This window comes from Monodon monoceros, unplaced genomic scaffold, assembly GCF_005190385.1.
Source record: "Monodon monoceros isolate NGI ecotype Baffin Bay Population unplaced genomic scaffold, NGI_Narwhal_1 Super_Scaffold_22, whole genome shotgun sequence".
Lineage (NCBI taxonomy): Eukaryota > Metazoa > Chordata > Mammalia > Artiodactyla > Monodontidae > Monodon > Monodon monoceros.
In genome coordinates, this window is record NW_021703779.1 from 71,761,182 (window position 1) to 71,782,875 (window position 21,694).

General features: G+C 37.5%; 1 protein-coding gene across 1 annotated transcript in view; it reads left to right on the forward strand.

The window, feature by feature from the left end:
* APOOL (apolipoprotein O like) overlaps positions 1-21,694 on the forward strand; it is a 126,502-nt gene that overhangs the window by 13,714 nt on the left and 91,094 nt on the right. The gene's annotated exons all lie outside the window — the stretch shown is intronic.

The window sequence follows — 21,694 nt, forward strand, 5'->3', positions numbered from 1 at the left end:
ATAATCTTATTCAAAACTTCTGTTTCAGTTGCTTCCTCTAACACTACTCTGGCAAAGGAAAGGGCAGTGCTGCTTTGTTACTACCAGGTGGAGGGTAGAAGTCAAGGTTCCCTGCTCAGTCTCTTGACACCCAAGGAGAGGAGGGCCCCTTTGCTATTCCTGGGCAAGAGTGGGAGTTTAGGTCTCCCATAGGCTTCTGCTTTTACAACCCTGGCTGGGAGAGGTAGGAGTACCTCATTAGTGCTCCCCACTAATGACCACTGTTGGGGGGGAGTGACCTTGTTACCATTTGATGATAATGAAAATCCTGACTCTCCACTAGGCCTTCTCAGATACCACCTTAGCAGGGAAGGGGAGGGTCTGCCTCATTAACATCAGGTGGTGATGGATATTCATGTTCCCTATATGGTCTCCACTAATATCTTGGGGGCCAGGGCTCATTACCACCTGGCAGAGATGAAAGTTCTACCTTCTTTAACACTACCTTGGTGGGATGGGGAGTGTTAGAATGCCTTACTTCAGCCGAGCTAGAGGGGAAGTGTAGGCTCTCCCCTCAGGCTTTGCTTGTGTGGGTGGGGTTATGGCCTCAGTTTTGTCTGTGGTGTTTGGCTATAGTAGAGTGGCTGTTGTATAAAAGTTTTGTGTCTTGCTAGGCTGCCCCTTTCCTGGTGTTTTGGCTAGAGAGAGCAGGCTTTTCTTGGGTCTTTGTCTTCACTGGTTGCCATTTCTGTGTTGCTAGCTTCTCCAGCACCCAGTCTAAGACATATGAGGCAAAAAGAAAATCCAGGGACCTCACTGCCATGTCATTCCTCAGGTCCTGTCGTCGCTAACTGGTCTGCCATCTTCTCTGCACCATCCAGAGTCTTCCTGTACTTATTTTCTGTATAATATCCAGGCTTTTGAGCTATACTCAGTAGATGGAATTGGAAAAAGTATATCTACTTCATCTTTCCATAAGTGGAAGTCCTCCATCATATACTTTTATCATCCTTGACTGGTGATATATTTGTCTGACTCCCACACTAGAGATTATACAATACTTGAGGACAAGAACAATGTCTTTGCATATTTATACCCCTCATGGCCTAAGAGGGCACCTGCCTGGAGCATAGTGTTTCTTCAGGAAGTATTTGTTGACTGAGTTAAAACTTTGAATAACTTTTAGACTTCTTGCCCTTAAGAACAAAGTATCCTGGTTGGAGAAATATTAATTAAGTAATAGTTCATAATAGTACATGGTTAAATCCTAAATTATCCCAGGCCTTCATAGACTGGGCAGTTTATGTCCTTTGTAGGTAAAATTTTCCATCTCTTTGAAATACTTGAAAATGAGGATATGTTCCTTATCTCTGCCCCCTAAATAGATCAATTCCTTCTCTGTGTCCCCACTGTACACACTTCTGTTATACTGCTTAAAACCATGTATTGCATTTATTTTTGTGTTTTTCTCCCACATTAAGTTGAGAGTTTCCTTAAAAACAGGGACCATGTTTTATTCATATTTGTATCTCAAGTCTCTCAGGCTCTTGAGATAGAGTATACAGTAGACACTTGAATGGTTGTTGAATGAATGAATGAGTGCATTCTGTGACACCCATATAAGCAATTATAAGATTAAATTTTTTATGTTTAGGTATTTATATTTAAATATATTTAGAGGGAAATTTATCGTAACTATAGATTTTAAAATAATTGATTAAAAGGGTAATGTTAACATGCATTTTTTTCAAAACTTCATTTGAAAAAATTTTCTTTAAAGAATGACTCTTCTAGTGATTTGAAGTTTGAACCTTTATTGATATTTTTGATAATATTTCTGCAGTCCAGAAGAAATATTTGAAGAAATAATGACAGAATTTTCCAAAAATAATGACATACATCAAATCACAGATCTAAGAATCAGAAAAAACCTCGTGTAAAATAAATACAACACACACACACACACACACACACACACAAACACATCCCACTCCCTGGTACACATCATTTCCATACTTCTGAAAAAAAGAGAAAATCTAGCCAGAGAAGAAAGACGCATTACATAAAGAGTAAAAGAGATGAGAATTACATTATATTTCTCAGAAAGTACATAAACTAAATAATATTTCTTAAGGAGAGTATTCTTTGTGATTTTGCCTGTGACTCAGAGTTGTTAAATTATACTTCTTACTTGCTTTTGTTTTGAACAATTGAGGTTTCTCATCTTTAAAAACAAAAATAACCCCCAACTCCAAAATCTGCACCGTATACTGGTAAAGGAAATATTTAATTGTGCTCTATACCAGATTTTATATCATGGTAATCACACTTCAGCTTCCTTATCAAATAGAGGTATGTAGTTACTTTTTTTAGGACTGTATCTTTAACATCATTCCACGATGGGGTGTTTGATTTGTCCTGAACCTCTGTTATGAACTTGTATTTAGGAATTTCTTATTGTATTAAAACCTAAATTATCTGAGGATTCTAGCTCTACAAAATGCCTCAAGTTCCGTTCGACTGCTGAAATAGTATTGATTACACACCAAGTACAGTACAGGTGTGCACAAATTCTACAACATCATTTCTGATCTAAAGGAGCTTACTGTTTTGTTGATGGAAGACATATCCACATGCAATGGATAATATAAGAGAGCATATATTTAAATAATAAAACATGTAATATATATAAAAATCCTTAGCAATTCAAGAAGTAACCAACATATATTATGATAGTATAAGGCCTCTCAGAACTTGAATGGTAGCATTTAGTTTACTAAGAATGAAGCAGTTAGCTTGTCAGCAATGGCTTTGGGTTAACATTGTTATATGTTCTAGGAACTTAAGACAGGCTGACTAAATCAGAAAGGTTAATTTGGGTTTACTTATAGAAGATACAATTGGATTAGAAATAGGAAAATGGTGGAGTGTTTGAATGCTAGGATAAGTTGGAATTTTATTTTATTTTATTTTATTTTGGAATTTTATTTTGAAGGCAGCAAAAGCCATTGAAACAGATCCAAAATACTTTATGATTTTTTAAATTTAATGTAAAATATTACCAATGTACAAAGAGGTATTAGTGAACACTGCAAGTGCAGTTGAAGCCTCCTGTGTATCCTTCCAACTCTGATTGCATTCCCCTTGCTTCCTGAACTCCCCATAGCCACTCTCCTCACTTTTGTATTTAACATTGCTATGCTTGTTTTTAAGCGTTATATGAATTTTATTTATGCTGCTTATGTTCTCCTGCATCTTGTTTTTATCAAAGCATTGTTTATGATATTTATTCATGTTTGTATGTGTAGCTCTAGTTCATTCCTTTCCATTGTGCGTAGTATTCTGCTCTAAGAATATACCACATTTACTTCTCTATTCTTTTAATGGATGTTGTGGTGACTTCCCCCACACATTTTTCTGTTACAAATAAGACTGTTATGAGCAATCATATGCAAGTCTCCTTGGGCTCGTGTGAGAGTTTCCCTGCTCTACCTGCTGTATGACTTTGGTCAAATCACTTAACCTGTCTAAACCTTATTCTGTAGCATTTTATACTAGGAAATATTAAAAGATAATCTATGCTGTGCACAATGCTATGCCCAGGCTATAGCAAATGTCCAGTAATTTCTAGCTGCTGTTTTTATCAGTATTTAAAAGGATCTTTATATTCCCAGCACCTAGTATAATGCTACATTTCTTCTGACCTTCAGATCCCAATTTAAATCACACCTCCTTCGTGCCAATGGGCTGATAACCTGTTTCTCATGGCAGTGAACATCACTAGTCTCAAGCAAGTAGAATAGGAATTTGTTGTGTTATATTATCAATTTTTATTAAAATGAGTATATATTTACAGCCCTGTTTCTTCTTAGACTTATTTTGATTTCTTTCAGACCCTTGATGGTTATTCATGATGTTTTTAATAACAGAAATCATTTTTAAAAGTATAAAATATAATGTGTTTATTTGGTTACCATACCATTTATGTGTAATTTGAATGCAGAGATTGTTGCAGAGATTGTTTACTAAAAAACTATCCTGTGAAACATGACTTAAGTTTCTTTTAAGAATAACCCAGATTTAAGGATTCCATTGGTAAAATTCTAGTAGAGTGGGAATGAGATTTTTGTTGATCATCTATAAAAGCCTAACTGATAAGAGTGTAAATTAAGGCATACTAGAGTCTCGAACCTTTAAGGATTGAGATGCTAAAGGCTTTATAGTTTGTGGCTGTTTTACCCCTATAGCTTTTTCACAAGTTCTTTATTTTTGATCTCAGTATTTCAGTCCTTTGAAATAGACTGTTTGAAGTGCTGACATGGAAGGCCCAAATTGTACAGATACATTTTCATAGTTTGATTATTTGTTCTTCAGTACCACTATCTTTTTCAAGAGTTTTATGAAAAAATACAGGCAGAGTTTTCAAATTCCCTATTTCAGCAAGGTATCTGCTTTTCATGTACCAGTATAATAAATAATGCTGTAGCTGATAGACTCTGTTCTCAGTAGATTAATGATAGTTTATTCTCTTAAAGATGATTCACCCACTCATTTTCTGAAGAAAATAAGCACCATGATATATACAGACTTGTTAGTGACTCACTGGTGATTACTTTAAAACAGGACATCCTTGTGTAAGAGTTTTATGTTGCTGTCGAGAAATATTAGTTGTTACACGATAGCTACAAAATGAAGCATTAGCACCTTTTCTTGTTTCAGTTTTACTCAGAAAAAAGATATGGTAATATCTCTGTTAAAACGGAAGATGAGTTCAGTAGCACTTGCCATTGTCAGAAATTTATTACCCTTGGAAGTAGTACAAGGAGACACAGGAGTGCATTCCAGAAGTTAATAATGGGGAATTAAAATATGCTTTCATTGGCAAGAGTGGCTGGACCTGTGCTGCGTGACCCAAAGGAGTGGAACTAGGAGCCGTGAAAATTGTATGGATATGTGTTTCAGTTCAGTCTATGGAGGAACTTTCTTAAAGAGCTGTAAAAAGATGGAATGATCTATTAGTGGAGTTTCCCATTACTAAAGGGGGTCATACATAAACTTGAGGGTCACTTGATAGTGTGTTACAGAAGGGATTCTATCATCAGAGGAATGGTTGGACCAGAAGACCTTTAAGGTCCCTTTGCATTCTGAGACTAAAACTCTAGTACAAAGAAGGTAGTATGCCTGAAACTCAGCACTATATTTTGAAACCAGTCTCTCTTTTACCATTTTATGTTGGTTTCAATAATCATTAGTTTATTCAGGAGCAGTACTTGATCTTTCAGGCCAATTTTTGTTCTTCCCATCTCCTACCTAATATTTCAGAAGAGGCTAAACTGTATCAGTTGTATAGTTATGCCCCTGTGTTTGGTTTCCTCTGGAGTATTTGTTCTTTAGCTCGGTGGACAAAGGAAATCACCCAGTAAGTCACAGTCTTCTCTCCCCTGCCGATAAGGCAAGCTCTTAGCCCTTCAGATCTGCCAAGCAAAGGAAAGGGAGAAAGAAAGAAAAGTAGGAAATGGAGGTAAAATAAGGATTGAAAAATAATTGGAACAAATAGTCGCTGAAAAAAATAAAAGGGTGGGGGAAAGAGGTGAGGACAAGAAAGAGCAAAAAGTGGGAGCAATTGGAGATGATTGGAGATGGGTAAGCTACTTTTTCTTCTACCAGGGATGGAAGGACTGTAACTTTCCTCTCTTCGCTACCCAAGTCTAGTGGTCTCAAATCATAAACAGCCCTGTGGTGATGAGATTTTCGTTGTGAACAGCTCCTCAGGCACCAGCCCCACACTGAAAGGAATACTTTTTTTCATACCTTTCCAACTCCCCCCATTTCCGAATCTTTTGACCTCCAAAAAATGAAGCCTTTTTAAAACTATATTTAAGCAATTATGGTATAAAGGAATATTTTTTCCTACGGGATTCTTTAAGCAAGGTATTATTGACCATTCTAGCTAAAAATGCATCAATTTAGATAGAAAGTATTATATTTTAAGGTATTTATTTGATTTAGTATAATAATCACCACATTAATTTGGCCAAGAAGTTTTGTCATGGCACATTGAAAGTAGAATGTTGTTTCTAGTAAGAAATAATCAGGCTTGCTCTGTTGTCCACTTAGCTATAGTCTTCAGAAGTTTGAAATTTAGTCAAGAAATGTGTTATAAGAATACTACCTTCCATTTATCTAGCACTAAACAGTTTATAAAATTTTCATGTATTATAGTATTTGATTCTTAGAACATTCTTGTGAGAATTTTTAGTAAGAAGAGAAATATTCTCTATTGCATTTATACTTGTATCAGGATAGGATGCATTTGTGATAAATTTTAGTTGTGGTGGGCCTGGATTTAATTGGGTCCCCAAATGCTTCAGAGAGTATGGTGGAGCCTGCAAGCATATGCAAAATTTTGAGAATAACTACATTTTGGGGGACCATAATGCATAATTTTCATTAGATTCTCAAAAAATTAAGATCATTAAATCAGTCTTACAATTTCAGATCAGCTTTAGGACTTTTAGTTATCATTTGCCTTCACAAATACTTGGCACATAGGTAGTCAGTAAATGTTACATAGAAGAACTTGCTAGATTACCTATGTACACTGCCTTATTTAAACCTGTGAATGATTTTATTACTTTTTTTGAGATCCTTAGTCCTGCAAAGCCCTTTGAATACAAAGAGGCATAAGACTACTCACAAGGAACCTGCATTTTAGTAGAAGAATAGGCTATATATATTTCAACGGGTAAATAATAATGTAACATTATGTTTGTTTAATTCCAGATTAGTGTTTCATACAAATAAGAACTTTATGAACTCAGAGAGATGACTATGAGTGATCTAGTAGGACTTGAGCTAAACCTTCAAGGAAGGACAGAGTTTAGGCAGTGTATTCATTCAACAAATAGTTGTTGAGTACCTGCTACGTGCCACGCACTGTTAGGCGCAGGAGAGGTGAAGACATTCTAGCAGGGAAAATGAAGTGAGTGAAGGCACTGAGGAAGGAATATACTTGACATGTTTCAGCCTAGGAAGATTAATTTGGCTAGAGCCAGAGAGCCTAACAGGACATTGGTTCATAAGGCATTTGGTTTATAAGACATTTGGACGACACCAAAAAGTCCTTGAAATTTGGTCCTATCTAAAATGTCCATGAGCATATTTGGTTTGTGCCAAATGGTTTTGGACAGGACCAAATATCAAGGACCTTTTGGCATGTCTTTTGGACGTTTTGCACAACACCAAATATCTGCTAACCCCAGAGGGTATATAGAGAAGGTTAAACTAAGATGGTTTATTTGTTTGTTGAACCAGGAGAATAAAGCAGTATTTTAGAAAGATTCATTTCATTTCCTGTATAGTTTACTTAATCCTATTTTGAAATTTAGCAGCAACTGAATTCTAAATGGACAACATCTTGAAAATCATCTCTTACTGGAGTATTACTGTCTTCTCAAGTAAATAGAATGCTCTCAGTATTCCTTTCCCACATCACTACAAGGTAGATATAGCCTAATTTCTTTGCTATAGATAGCACACGTTTGTAAATATGTATTGTGAAAGGGAGCTGTTAGGTGTTTTTTAAAATTTAGTTACTGATTTTGACAATAAGTTAGTATTTGTCTGACCCTGATTACCATAAACTTACTAAAGTTGAATTATGCCAATCTGTGTTACTATTTCTGGAGGATTTTAAAAAAATGTTTACGTAACTGCTACATTCCCTGTTTTTATTTTTAATTTTCTACTTAAATTTTTATGTATCTAAGGTAAACTTTTGACACTTTCAAGTGTTACTCAGTAACAATTACATCACAATTATTGAGTGTTCATAAATTCCAAAATAATTTTGTTCTTTCATACATCATAATTAAAGTACTAGGTGCTTGAAATGCTTTAACGTTAATTAATGTTCTATAATTTAATAATACAGTAAAAACCATACCTATCCAAGCCACACTGAGGTGGGCAGTTATTTATTCTGTCTAATTTAAGATTGGCCTTTTAAGTGCCAGAACTTTAATTTTGATGAAGATTAGAGCTCAAGTGTACCATGTACTTCCCATCCATGTTAAACCTATTCATCATCATTCGGTATCTTCATTGTTTAATTTTGCCGATTTTAATATGCTATAGCTGTTATTCTTAATGAAGATGCTATATAGATAGTGAATGGTATTGAATGCAGAAATAGCCTTAGGATATACTATCTTGAAAACATTTCTGGTGTCATTTTCTTTTTTTGAAATAAAATATATGCAACTTCTTAGCTTTGTGGGCAGTGTCACATGCTCAATAAACTGAAGGCAGCCTTTTTCCAAGTGTTTTTCTGCCCTCCAAAGGTCACTGCTGATACTTGTGTCCTTTTCCTTGTCTGCCCCATTGAAAATATTCTGTATGTTTCCTGCACCATTAACATAAGATACTTTCTGATGCATAGTAGTAGGCATTCAAAAAACATTATTTATCCCTTCCCTGTTACTAATGTATTAGAGCAGAAGTATTATTTTGTCATCACATTTATCTTCAGATAATTTCACTTTTACAGATGCGCTATAGGTCACTACTTCCTCTTAGTATTCCTTGATATTTAATTTCCAAGAAAAGACCAGATCCTATGCACCATTTCAAATGGCATTTTAAATATAGGCAACAGAGCAGAGAGATGGAAGAACCTGGGTTTTTGATAAGTCACCAAATCAATCCTAAAGTTCTGTCTACTTCTAGACTTCCTATTACATGAGAGAATAATGTTTGTCATTGTTGAATCCTGTTTAAGTTGGGGGGGATTCGAAAACTTTAGCCAAAACCATCCTAAATCCCCAATATTGAATTTTTGTAAAGATTAAAAAACTCAGTGGATGTAAAGCACCTGGCACATAGTAAGTGCTCCATAAACACAGAACACCCTGTCTTCAGGGATCCTTTATATTTTCAGGGACATTATATTAAGGCATAGAACAGGTACCACTACCAGGTTGTAGAGCTGTTGCATTTTTAACTTCATTGCTGATTCTCTTTCTTTCCCAACCATGGTGTGTGCCTGTGCTACTATCTTTTATTCTGCTTTTATTCTTTCTTATCTCTTACATTTCTTGTTACTTTTTCCACTTTTTGGCTTTTGTATAATAAATCTAGCCTTTTATAAGCACAACTAGCCAATTGGAATACGCTTGCCTGTAATACTCAGCTCTTTGGTTCTTTAACCTTTTGTCGGTTACTGGATGTTCAGGGACAGCTTCTTGGCCACAAGAGATTCTACAACATGAGGTCTTGTTTCTTTTCCCCCTACCCACGTTTTAGAACTCCTCTAGGTACCTAAAAGTTTTAGGTAGCAAATGTCATACTGTACCTAATAATAAGCATGGTTTATGAAAGAGACAGATTTCTAAAAGCTGCAGGAAAATTAATCTTACTTTGGAGTCACACCATTTTTCTTAGTCAGCTCCAGCTGCTATAACAAAATACCCCAGACTGGCTGGTTTAAACAACAGGTATTTATTTCTCACAGTTCTGAAGGCTGGGAAGTCCAAGATCATGGTGCCAGCAGATTTGGTTGTTGATGAGGGCTCTCCTCCTGGGTTGCATACTGCCACCATCAAGCTGTGTGCTCTCATGACATCTTCTTTGTGCATGCTGCAGGGGAGGTGGGGAGAGTTCTCATGTCTCTTCCTTTTCGTATAAAGACACTAATCTCATTATTGGGGGGCTCCACCCTTGTGACATCTTCTGAACTTAATCACTTCGCAAAAGCCCCACCTCCTAATACCACCACATTAGGGGTTAGTACATCAACATAGGAAACTGGGGGGATACTACAAACATTCAGTCCATAGTACCATGTATATTTTTACATCTTAACATTAGGTAAGTTTGATGTCATTGGGAAAAAAAATATCTTTTCTTGCAGAATGTCTCCCGAGCACCCCGTTATTTCAGTTTGGGATTGCATTTGATCATCATGTGTCCCCATAGTGTTGTTAGACTAGAAGTAATAAAACTGCTATTCAAATATTTTATAAATATTATTTTAGAAAAACACTGGGTGATAGTGGATAACTATCATAGAAAGAAGCCTTGTGTTTATAGTACAAGTAACAGGTTTCATAATTTTTCCCAGGTGGTACTATTTTGGTTTTGTTTTTAGCAAAAATGTCAGTTCACGGCTAAGGGGAAAATAAGAACTTTCATGATTTGACAGGTTTTATGTCAAATAAGCGAACAAATGTTTCTCTAATAGATTTTGGATTTATTTGTAGACTTTTCATGACCATTAATAAATTACACCATGTTCGTATTTCATAAGCTTGGTGTTTCATACCATAACAAATTTCAGATGAGAGACCTGTTTGAGGCATAAATCTGGCTTATTCCAAGATTAAACCTATGGAATAATATATAATAATGTATAAACAAAGAGGTTATCCTGTTTTATTTTATTTATTTATTTATTTTTACATCTTTATTGGAGTATAATTGCTTTACAATGGTGTGTTAGTTTCTGCTTTATAACAAAGTGAATCAGTTATACATATGTTCCCATATCTCTTCCCTCTTGCGTCTCCCTCCCTCCCACCCTTCCTATCCCACCCCTCCAGTTGGTCACAAAGCACCGAGCTGATCTCCCTGTGCTATGCGGCTGCTTCCCACTAGCTATCTACCTTAAGTTTGGTAGTGTATGTATGTCCATGCCTCTCTCTCACTTTATCACAGCTTACCCTTCCCCCTCCCCATATCCTCAACTCCATTCTCTAGTAGGTCTGTGTCTTTATTCCTGTCTTACCTCTAGGTTCTTCATGACATTTAATTTTTCTTAAATTTCATATATATGTGTTAGCATACGGTATTTGTCTTTCTCCTCTTACTTACTTCACTCTGTATGACAGACTCTAGATCTATCCACCTCATTACAAATAGCTCAATTTTATTTCTTTTTATGGCTGAGTAATATTCCATTGTATATATGTGCCACATCTTTTTTATATGTTCATCCGATGATGGACACTTAGGTTGTTTCTATCTCCGGGCTATTGTAAATAGAGCTGCAATGAACATTTTGGTACATGACTCTTTTTGAATTATGGTTTTCTCAGGGTATATGCCCAGTAGTGGGATTGCTGGGTCATATGGTAGTTCTATTTGTAGTTTTTTAAGGAACCTCCATACTGTTCTCCATAGTGGCTGTACCAATTCACATTCCCACCAGCAGTGCAAGAGTGTTCCCTTTTCTCCACACCCTCTCCAGCATTTGTTGTTTCTAGATTTTTTGATGATGGCCATTCTGACCGGTGTGAGATGATATCTCTTTGTAGTTTTGATTTGCATTTCTCTAATGATTAATGATGTTGAGCATTCTTTCATGTGTCTGTTGGCAGTCTGTATATCTTCTTCGGAGAAATGTTTATTTAGGTCTTCTGCCCATTTTTGGATTGGGTTGGTTTTTTTGTTGTTATTGAGCTGCATGAGCTGCTTGTAAATTTTGGAAATTAATCCTTTGTCAGTTGCTTCATTTGCAAATATTTTCTCCCATTCTGAGGGTTGTCTTTTGGTCTTGTTTATGGTTTCCTTTGCTGTGCAAAACCTTCTAAGTTTCATTAGGTCCCATTTGATTATTTTTGTTTTATTTTCATTTCTCTAGGAGGTGGGTCAAAAAGGATCTTGCTGTGATTTATGTCATGGAGTGTTCTTCCTATGCTTTCCTCTAAGAGCTTGATAGTTTCTGGCCTTACATTTAGGTCTTTAATCCATTTTGAGCTTATTTTTGTGTATGGTGTTAGGGACTGATCTAATCTCATACTTTCACATGTACCTGTCCAGTTTTCCCAGCACCTCTTATTGAAGAGGCTGTCCTTTCTCCACTGTACATTCCTGCGTCCTTTATCAAAGATAAGGTGACCATATGTGCGTGGGTTTATCACTGGGCTTTCTATCCTGTTCCATTGATCTATCTTTCTGTTTTTGTGCCAGTACCGTACTGTCTTGATTACTGTAGCTTTGTAGTATAGTCTGAAGTCAGGGAGCCTGATTCCTCCTGCTCCGTTTTTCATTCTCAAGACTGCTTTGCCTATTCTGGGTCTTTTCTGTTTCCATACAAATTGTGAAATTTTTTGTTCTAGTTCTGTGAAAAATTCCAGTGGTAGTTTGATAGGGATTGCATTGAATCTGTAGAATGATTTGGGTAGTAGAGTCATTTTCACAATGTTGATTCTTCCAATCCAAGAACATGGTATGTCTCTCCATCTATTTATATCATCTTTAATTTCTTTCATCAGTGTCTTATAATTTTCTGCATATAGGTCTTTTGTCTCCTTAGGTAGTTTTATTCCTAGATATTTTATTCTTTTTGTTGCAATGGTAAATGGGAGTGTTTTCTTGATTTCACTTTCAGATTTTTCATCATTACTGTATAGGAATGCCAGAGATTTCTGTGCATTAATTTTGTATCCTGCTACTTTACCAAATTCATTGATTAGATCTAGTAGTTTTCTGGTAGCATGTTTAGGATTCTCTATGTATAGTATCATGTCTTCTGCAAACAATGACAGCTTTACTTCTTCTTTTCCGATTTGGATTCCTTTTATTTCCTTTTCTTCTCTGATTGCTGTGGCTAAAACTTCCAAAACTATGTTGAATAAGAGTGGTGAGAGTGGGAAACCTTGTCTTGTTCCTGATCTTAGTGGAAATACTTTCAGTTTTTCACCATTGAGGACGATGTTGGCTGTGGGTTTGTCATATATGGCCTTTACTGTGTTGAGGAACGTTCCCTCTTTGCCTACTTTCTGCAGGGTTTTTATCGTAAATGGGTGATGAATTTTGTCAAAAGTTTTCTCTGCATCTATTGAGATGATCATATGCTTTTTCTCCTTCAATTTGTTAATATGGTGTATCACGTTGATTGATTTGCGTATATTGCAGAATCCTTGCATTCCTGGAATAAACCCCATTTGATCTTGGTGTATGATCCTTTTAATGTACTGTTGGATTCTGTTTGCTAGTATTTTGTTGAGGATTTTTGCATCTATGTTCATCAGTGATATTTGCCTGTAGTTTTCTTTCTTTGTGAATTCCTTGTCTGGTTTTGGTATCAGGGTGATGGTAGCCTCGTAGAATGAATTTCGGAGTGTTCCTGCCTCTGCTATATTTTGGAAGGGTTTGAAAAGGATAGGTGTTAGCTCTCCTCCAAATGTTTGATAGAATTCGCCTGTGAAGCCATCTGGTCCTGGGCTTTTGTTTGTTGGAAGATTTTTAATCACAGTTTCAATTTCAATGCTTATGATTGGTCTGTTCATATTTTGTGTTTCTTCCTGATTCAGTCTTGGCAGGTTGTGCATTTTTAAGAATTTGTGCATTTCTACCAGGTTGTCCATTTTATTGGCATAGAGTTGCTTCTGGTAATCTCTCATGATCCTGTGTATTTTTTTAACATCTTTATTGGAGTACAATTGCTCTACAATGGTGTGTTAGATTCTGCTGTACAACAAAATGAATCAGTTATATATATACATATGTTCCCATATCTCTGCCCTGTTGCATCTCTCTCCCTCCCACCCTCCCTATCCCACCCCTTCAGGCGATCACAAAGCACCGAGCTGATCTCCCTGTGCTATGCAGCTGCTTCCCACTAGCTATCTACCTTACGTTTGGTAGTGTATATATGTCCATGCCTCTCTCTCGCTTTGTCACAGCTTACCCTTCCCCCTCCCCATATCCTCAACTCCATTCTCTAGTAGGTCTTTGTCTTTATTCCCGTCATACCCCTATGTTCTTCATGACATTTTTTTTCTTAAATTTCATATATACGTGTTAGCATACAGTATTTGTCTCTCCGTTTCTGACTTACTTCACTCTGTATGACAAACTCTAGGTCTATCCACCTCATTGCAAATTGCTCAATTTCATTTCTTTTTATGGCTGAGTAATATTCCATTGTATATATGTGCCACATCTTCTTTATCCATTCATCCGATGATGGACACTTAGGTTGTCTCCATCTCCGGGCTATCGTAAATAGACCTGCAATGAACATTTTGGTACATGACTCTTTTTGACTTATGGTTTTCTCAGGGTATATGCCCAGTAGTGGGATTGCTGTGTCATATGGTAGTTCTATTTGTAGTGTTTTAAAGAACCTCCATACTGTTGTCCACAGTGGCTGTATCAATTTACATCCCCACCAACAGTGCAAGGGTGTTCCCTTTTCGCCACACCCTCTGCAGCATTTATTGTTTGTAGATTTTTTGATGTTGGCCATTCTGACTGGTGTGAGATGATATCTCATTGTAGTTTTGATTTGCATTTCTCTAATCATTAGTGACGTTGAGCATTCTTTCATCTGTTTGTTGGCAGTCTGTATATCTTCCTTGGAGAAATGTCTATTTAGGTCTTCTGCCCATTTTTGGATTGGGTTGTTTGTTTTTTTGTTATTGAGCTGCATGAGCTGCTTATAAATTTTGGAGATTAATCCTTTGTCAGTTGCTTTATTTGCAAATATTTTCTCCCATTCTGAGGGTTGTCTTTTGGTCTTGTTTATGGTTTTCTTTGCTGTGCAGAAGATTTGAAGTTTCATTAGGTCCCATTTGTTTATTTTTGTTTTTATTTCCATTACTCTAGGAGTTGGGTCAGAAAGGATCTTGCTGTGATTTATGTCATAGAGTGTTCTGCCTATGTTTTCCTCTAAGAGCTTCATAGTTTCTGGCCTTACATTTAAGTCTTTAATCCATTTTGAGCTTATTTTTGTGTATGGTGTTAGGGAGTGATCTAATATCATACTTTTATATGTACCTGTCCAGTTTTCCCAGCACCACTTATTGAAGAGGCTGTCCTTTCTTCCCTGTACATTCCTGCCTCCTTTATCAAAGATAAGGTGACCATATGTGTGTGGGTTTATCACTAGGCTTTCTATCCTGTTCCATTGATCTGTCTTTCTGTTTTTGTGCCAGTACCATACTGTCTTGATTACTGTAGCTTTGTAGTATAGCCTGAAGTCAGGGAGCCTGATTCCTCCAGCTCCATTTTTCGTTCTCAAGATTGCTTTGGCTCTTCGGGGCATTTTGTGTTTCCATACAAATTGTGAAATTTTTTGTTCTAGTTCTGTGAAAAATTCCAGTTGTGGTTTGATAGGGATTGCATTGAATCTGTAGATTGCTTTGGGTAGTAGAGTCATTTTCACAATGTTGATTCTTCCAATCCAAGAACATGGTATGTCTCTCCATCTATTTATATCATCTTTAATTTCTTTCATCAGTGTCTTATAATTTTCTGCATACAGGTCTTTTGTCTCCTTAGGTAGGTTTATTCCTAGATATTTTATTCTTTTCGTTGCAATGGTAAATGGGAGTGTTTTCTTGATTTCACTTTCAGAGTTTTCATCATTAGTGTATAGGAATGCCAGAGATTTCTGTGCATTAATTTTTTACCCTGCTGCTTTACCAGTTTCACTGATTAGCTCTACTAGTTTTCTGGTAGCATCTTTAGGATTCTCTATGTATAGTATCATGTCATCTGCAAACAGTGACAGCTTTACTTCTTCTTTTCTGATTTGGATTCCTTTTATTTCCTTTTCTTCTCTGATTGCTGTGACTAAAACTCCCAAAGCTATGTTGAATAAGAGTGGTGAGAATGGGCAACCTTGTCTTGTTCCTGATCTTAGTGGAAATGCTTTCAGTTTTTCACCATTGAGGATGATGTTGACTGTGGGTTTGTCATATATGGCCTTTATTATGTTGAGGAAAGTTCCCTCTATGCCTACTTTCTGCAGAGTTTTTATCATAAACGGGTGTTGAATTTTGTCGAAAGTTTTCTCTGCACCTATGGAGATGATCGTATGGTTATTCTCCTTCAATTTGTTAATATGGTGTATCAGGTTGATTGATTTGCATATATTGAAGAATTCTTGCATTCCTGGAATAAATCCCACTTGATCACGGTGTATGATCCGTTTTATGTGCTGTTGGATTCTGTTTGCTAGTATTTTGTTGAGGATTTTTGCATGTGTGTTCATCAGTGTTATTGGCCTGTAGTTTTCTTTCTTTGCGATATCCTTGTCTGGTTTTGGTATCAGGGTGATGGTGGCCTCTTAGAATGAGTTTGGAAGTGTTCCTCCCTCTGCTATATTTTGGAAGAGTTTGAGAAGGATAGGTGTTAGCTGTTCTCTGAATGTTTCATAGAATTAGCCTGTGAAGCCATCTGGTCCTGGGCTTTTGTTTGTTGAAAGATTTTTAATCGCATTTTCAATTTCAGTGCTTATGATTGGTCTGTTCATATTTTCTATATTTTCCTGATTCAGTCTTGGCAGGTTGTGCCTTTCTAAGAATTTGTCCATTTCTTCCAGATTGTCCATTTTATTGGCATAGAGTTGCTTGTAGTAATCTCTCATGATCTTTTTTATTTCTGCAGTGTCAGTTGTTACTTCTCCTTTTTCATTTGTAATTCTATTGATTTGAGTCTTCTCCCTTTTTTCTTGATGTGTCTGGCTAATGGTTTGTCCCTTTTTTTATCTTCTCAGAGAACCAGCTTTTAGTTTTATTGATCTTTGCTATCATTTCCTTCATTTCTTTTTCATTTATTTCTGATCTGATCTTTATGATTTCTTTCCTTCTGCTAACTTTGGGGGTTTTTTCTTCTTTCTCTAATAGCTTTAGGTGCAAGGTTAGGTTGTTTATTCGAGATGTTTCCTGTTTCTTAATGTAGGATTTTATTGATATAAACTTCCCTCTTAGAACTGCTTTTGCTGCATCCCATAGGTTTTGGGTCATCCTGTCTCCATTGTCATTTGTATCTAGGTACTTTTTGATTTCCTCTTTGATTTCTTCAGTGATCATTTCGTTATTAAGTAGTGTATTGTTTAGCCTCCATGTGTTTGTATTTTTTACAAATCTTTTCCTGTAATTGATATCTAGCCTCATAGCGTTGTGTTTGGAGAAGATACTTGATACAATTTCTGTTTTCTTAAATTTACCAAGGCTTGATTTGTGACCCAAGATATGATCTATCCTGGAGAATGTTCCATGAGCACTTTAGAAGAATGTGTATTCTCTTGTTTTTGGAAGGAATGTCCTATACATATGAATTAAGTCCATCTTTTTTAATGTATCATTTAAAGCTTGTGTTTCCTTATTTATTTTCATTTTGGATGATCTGTCTATTGTTGAAAGTGAGGTGTTAAAGTCTCCTACTATGACTCTGTTACTGTTGATTTCCCCTTTTCTGGCTGTTAGCATTTGCCTTATGTATTGAGGTGCTGGTATGTTGGGTGCATAAATATTTACAATTGTTCTATCTTCTTCTTGGATCAATCCCTTGATCATTATGTAGTGTGCCTCTTTGTCTCTTCTAGTAGTTTTCATTTTAAAGTCTATTTTGTCTGATATGAGAATTGCTACTCCAGCTTTCTTTTGATTTCCATTTGCATGGAATATCTTTTTCCATCCCCTTACTTTCAGTCTGTATGTGTCTCTAGGTGTGAAGTGGGTCTCTTGTAGACAGCATATATATGGGTCTTGTTTTTGTATCCATTCAGCCAATCTGTGTCTTTTGGTGGGAGCATTTAGTCCATTTACATTTAAGGTAATTATCGATATGTATGTTCCTATTCCCGTTTTCTTAATTGTTTTGGGTTTGTTATTGTAGGTCTTTTCCTTCTCTTGTGTTTCTTGCCTAGAGCAGTTCCTTTAGCATTTGTTGTAAAGCTGGTTTGGTGGTGCTGAACTCTCTCAGCTTTTGCTTGTCTGTAAAGCTTTTAATTTCTCCATCAAATCTGAATGAGATCCTTGCTGGGTAGTGTAATCTTGGTTGTTGGATTTTCTCCTTCATTCCTTTAAATATGTCCTGCCAGTCCCTTCTGGCTTGCAGAGTTTCTGCTGAAAGATGAGCTGTTAACCTTAGGGGATTCCTTTGTGTGTTATTTGTTTTTGTTTCCCTGGCTGCTTGTAATATGTTTTCTTTGTATTCAATTTTTGACAGTTTTACTAATATGTGTCTTGGCATATTTCTCCTTGGATTAATCCTGTATGGGGCTCTCTGTGCTTCCTGGACTTGATTAACTATTTCCTTTCCCATATTAGGGAAGTTTTCAACTATAATGTCTTCAAATATTTTCTCAGTCACTTTCTTTTTCTCTTCTTCTGGAAACCCGTTAATTCGAATATTTGTGCATTTAATGTTGTCCCAGAGGTCTCTGAGACTGTTCTCAGTTCTTTTCCTTTTGTTTTCTTTATTCTGCTCTGCAGTAGTTATTTCCACTATTTTATCTTCCAGGTCACTCCTCCGTTCTTCTGCCTCAGTTATTCTGCTATTGATCCCTTCTAGAGTATTTTTAATTTCATTTATTGTGTTGTTCATCGTTGCTTGTTTCATCTTTAGTTCTTCTAGGTCCTTGTTAAATGTTTCTTGCATTTTCTCTATTCTATTTCCAAGATTTTGGATCATCTTTACTATCATTATTCTGAATTCTTTTTCAGGTAGACTGCCTATTTCCTCTTCATTTGTTAGGTCTGCTGGGTTTTTATCTTGCTCCTTCATCTGCTGTGTGTTTATCTCTCTTCTCATTTTGCTTATCTTACTGTGTTTGGGATCTCCTTTTTGCAGGCTGCAGGTTTGTAGTTCCCGCTGTTTTTGGTGTCTGTCCCCAGTGGCTAATGTTGCTTCAGTAAGTTGTTTAGGTTTCCTGGTGGAGGGGACTAGTGCCTGTGTTCTGGTGGATGAGGCTGGATCTTGTCTTTCTGGGGGGCAGGTCCACGTCTTGTGGTATGTTTTGTGGTGTCTGTGGACTTATTATGATTTTAGGCAGCCTCTCTGCTAGTGGGTGGGCTTGTGTTCCTGTCTTGCTAGTTGTTTGGCATAGGGTGTCCAGCACTGTAGCTTGCTGGTTGTTGAGTGAAGCTGGGTGCTGGTGTTGAGATGGAGATCTCTGGGAGATTTTCGCCATTTGATACTATGTGGAGCTGGGAGGTCTCTTGTGGACCAGTGTCCTGAAGTTGGCTCTCCCACCTCAGAGGCACAGCACTGAATCCTGGCTGCAGGACCATGAGCCTTTCATCCACACGGCTCAGAATAAAAGGGAGAAAAAAGTAGAAAGAAAGAAAGAAAGAATGAAAGAAATAAAGAAGGAAAGAAGGAAAGAAAGAAAGAAAGGAGGGAGGGAGGAAGGAAGGAAGGAGGGAAGGAAGGAAAAAAAGAAAGAAAGAAGATAAAGTAAAATAAAGTAAGATAAAATATAATAAAGTGGTTAAAATAAAAAATAATTATTAAGAAAAAAAACGGACAGATAGAATCCTAGGACAAATGCTGGAAGCAAAGCTATACAGACAAAATCTCACACAGAAGCATACACCTACACACTCACAAAAAGAGGAAAAGGGGAAAAAATCATAAATCTTGCTCTCAAAGTCCACCTCCTCAATTTGGGATGATTCGTTGTCTATTCATGTATTCCACAGATGCAGGGTACATCAAGTTGATTGTGGACCTTTAATCCGCTGCTCCTGAGGCTGCTGGGAGAGATTTCTCTTTCTCTTCGTTCTCACAGCTCCCAGGGTCTCAGCTTTGGATTTGGCCCTGCCTCTGCGTGTAGGTCGCCGGAGGGCATCTTTTCTTAGCTCAGACAGGAAGGGGTTAAAGGAGCAGCTGCTTCGGGGACTCTGGCTCACTCAGGCCGGGGTGGGTGGGGGGCACGGAGTGCAGGGCAAGCCTGCGGCGGAAGAGGCCAGCGTGACGTTGCACCAGCCTGAGTGAGGCACGCCATGCGTTCTCCCAGGGATGTCCCTGAATCCCAGGACCCTGGCAGTGGTGGGCTGCACAGGCTCCCCGGAAGGTGGGTGTGGATAGTGACCTGTGCTTGCACACAGGCTTCTTGGTGGCGGCAATAGCAGCCTTAGCGTCTCATGCCCGTCTGTGAGGTCTGCGCCTTTAGCCGCGGCTCGCGCCCGTCTCTGGAGCTCCTTTAAGCAGTGCTCTTAATCCCCTCTCCTCGCGCACCAGGAAACAAAGAGGGAAGAAAAAAATCTCTTGCCTCTTTGGCAGGTCCAGACATTTCCCTGGACTCCCTCTCGGCTAGCCGTGGTGCACTAACCCCCTGCAGGCTGTGTTCTCGCCGCCAACCCCAGTCCTCTCCCTGCACTCCGACCGAAACCCCCCAAGCCTCAGCTCCAAGCCCACCCTGCCCCATTGGGTAAGCAGACCAGCCTCTTGGCACTCACCAGCCTGATCCTCTGTGCGGGAATCTCACTGCTTTGCCCTCCGCACCCGTTGCTGTGCTCTACTCTGCGGCTCCAAAGCTTTCCTCCTCCGCCACCCGCAGTCTCCGCCTGCGAAGGGGCTTCCCAGTGTGTGGAAACCTTTCCTCTTCACAACTCCTTCCCACTGGTGCAGGTCCCGTCCCTATCCTTTTGTCTGTTTATTCTTTTTTCTTTTTCCCTACCCAGGTACGTGGGGAGTTTCTTGCCTTTTGGGAGTTCTGAGGTCTTCTGCCAGTGTTCAGTAGGTGTTCTGTAGGAGTTGTTCCACGTGTAGATGTATTTCTGGTGTATCTGTGGGGAGGAAGGTTATCTCCGCGTCTTATTCTTCCACCATCTTCCTCTCATCCCCTTCCTCTTTTATTTTTTATTGAAGTATAGTTGATGTATAATATTATATAAATTACAGGTGAACAGTATAGTGTTTCACAACTTTTGAAGGTCATGTCCCATTTATAGTTATAAAATATATTCCCTGTGTTGTACAATATATCCTTGTAGCTTATTTTATATGCACTAGTTTGTACCTCTTAATCCCCTACCCCTGTACAGTCACTTCCCCTCCCTCTCCCCACTGGTAACCACTGGTTTGTTCTCTATATCCGTGAGTCTGCTGCTTTTTTGTTATATTCACTAGTTTGTTATATTTTTTAGATTCCACATGTAAGTGATATTTGTCTTTCTCTCTCTGACTTATTTCACTTAGCATAATGTCCTCCAAGTCTATGTTGCTGCAAATGGCAAATTTTCATTCTTTTTTATGGCTGAGTAATATTCCATTGCGTGTGTGTCTGTGTGTGTGTGTGTGTATACATCTTTATTGATCTATCTGTTGATGGACACTTAGGTTGCTCCCATATCTTGGCAATTGTAAATAATAATGCTGTATGAACATTGGGGTGCATGTAAAATTTCAAATTAGTGTTTTTATCTTTTTCAGATATATACCCAGGAGTGGAATTGTTGGGTCATATGGTACTTCTGTTTTTAGTTTTTTTGAGAAGCCTCCGTACTGATTTCCACAGTGGCTGCACCACTCTACATTTCCACCAACAGTGTACAAGGGTTCCCTTTCAGAGAGGTTATCTTGGATATACTAATTATTATCCCCATCTCTAAGTTTTAACACTTCAGGAGAGTGGTAATGATCTGTAGGCCAAATGAAAATCTAAAGAATGGATAAAGGTGATATGATTACTTCATATTTTAAACCTTACATCTTACATTTGTCCAAGGATAGGTTACTTTGACCTGATGATTTACTATCATGTTAGTTTATACTAAAACATGTACTTGATACAAGGCTGGAGTAAAGTAGCTACAACAACTGCTAAGATTTAGTCCTTATCTTTAAGGAAAATGCCCTTGGAAGTAGTACAGGAGACACAGTATTATAGGTTTGTTTTCATGATTTTATGAGACTATTTTCTGATTTATAGATTTTGACCATCTTTTAGAACCATTCCTATAAAAGGATAAAATTT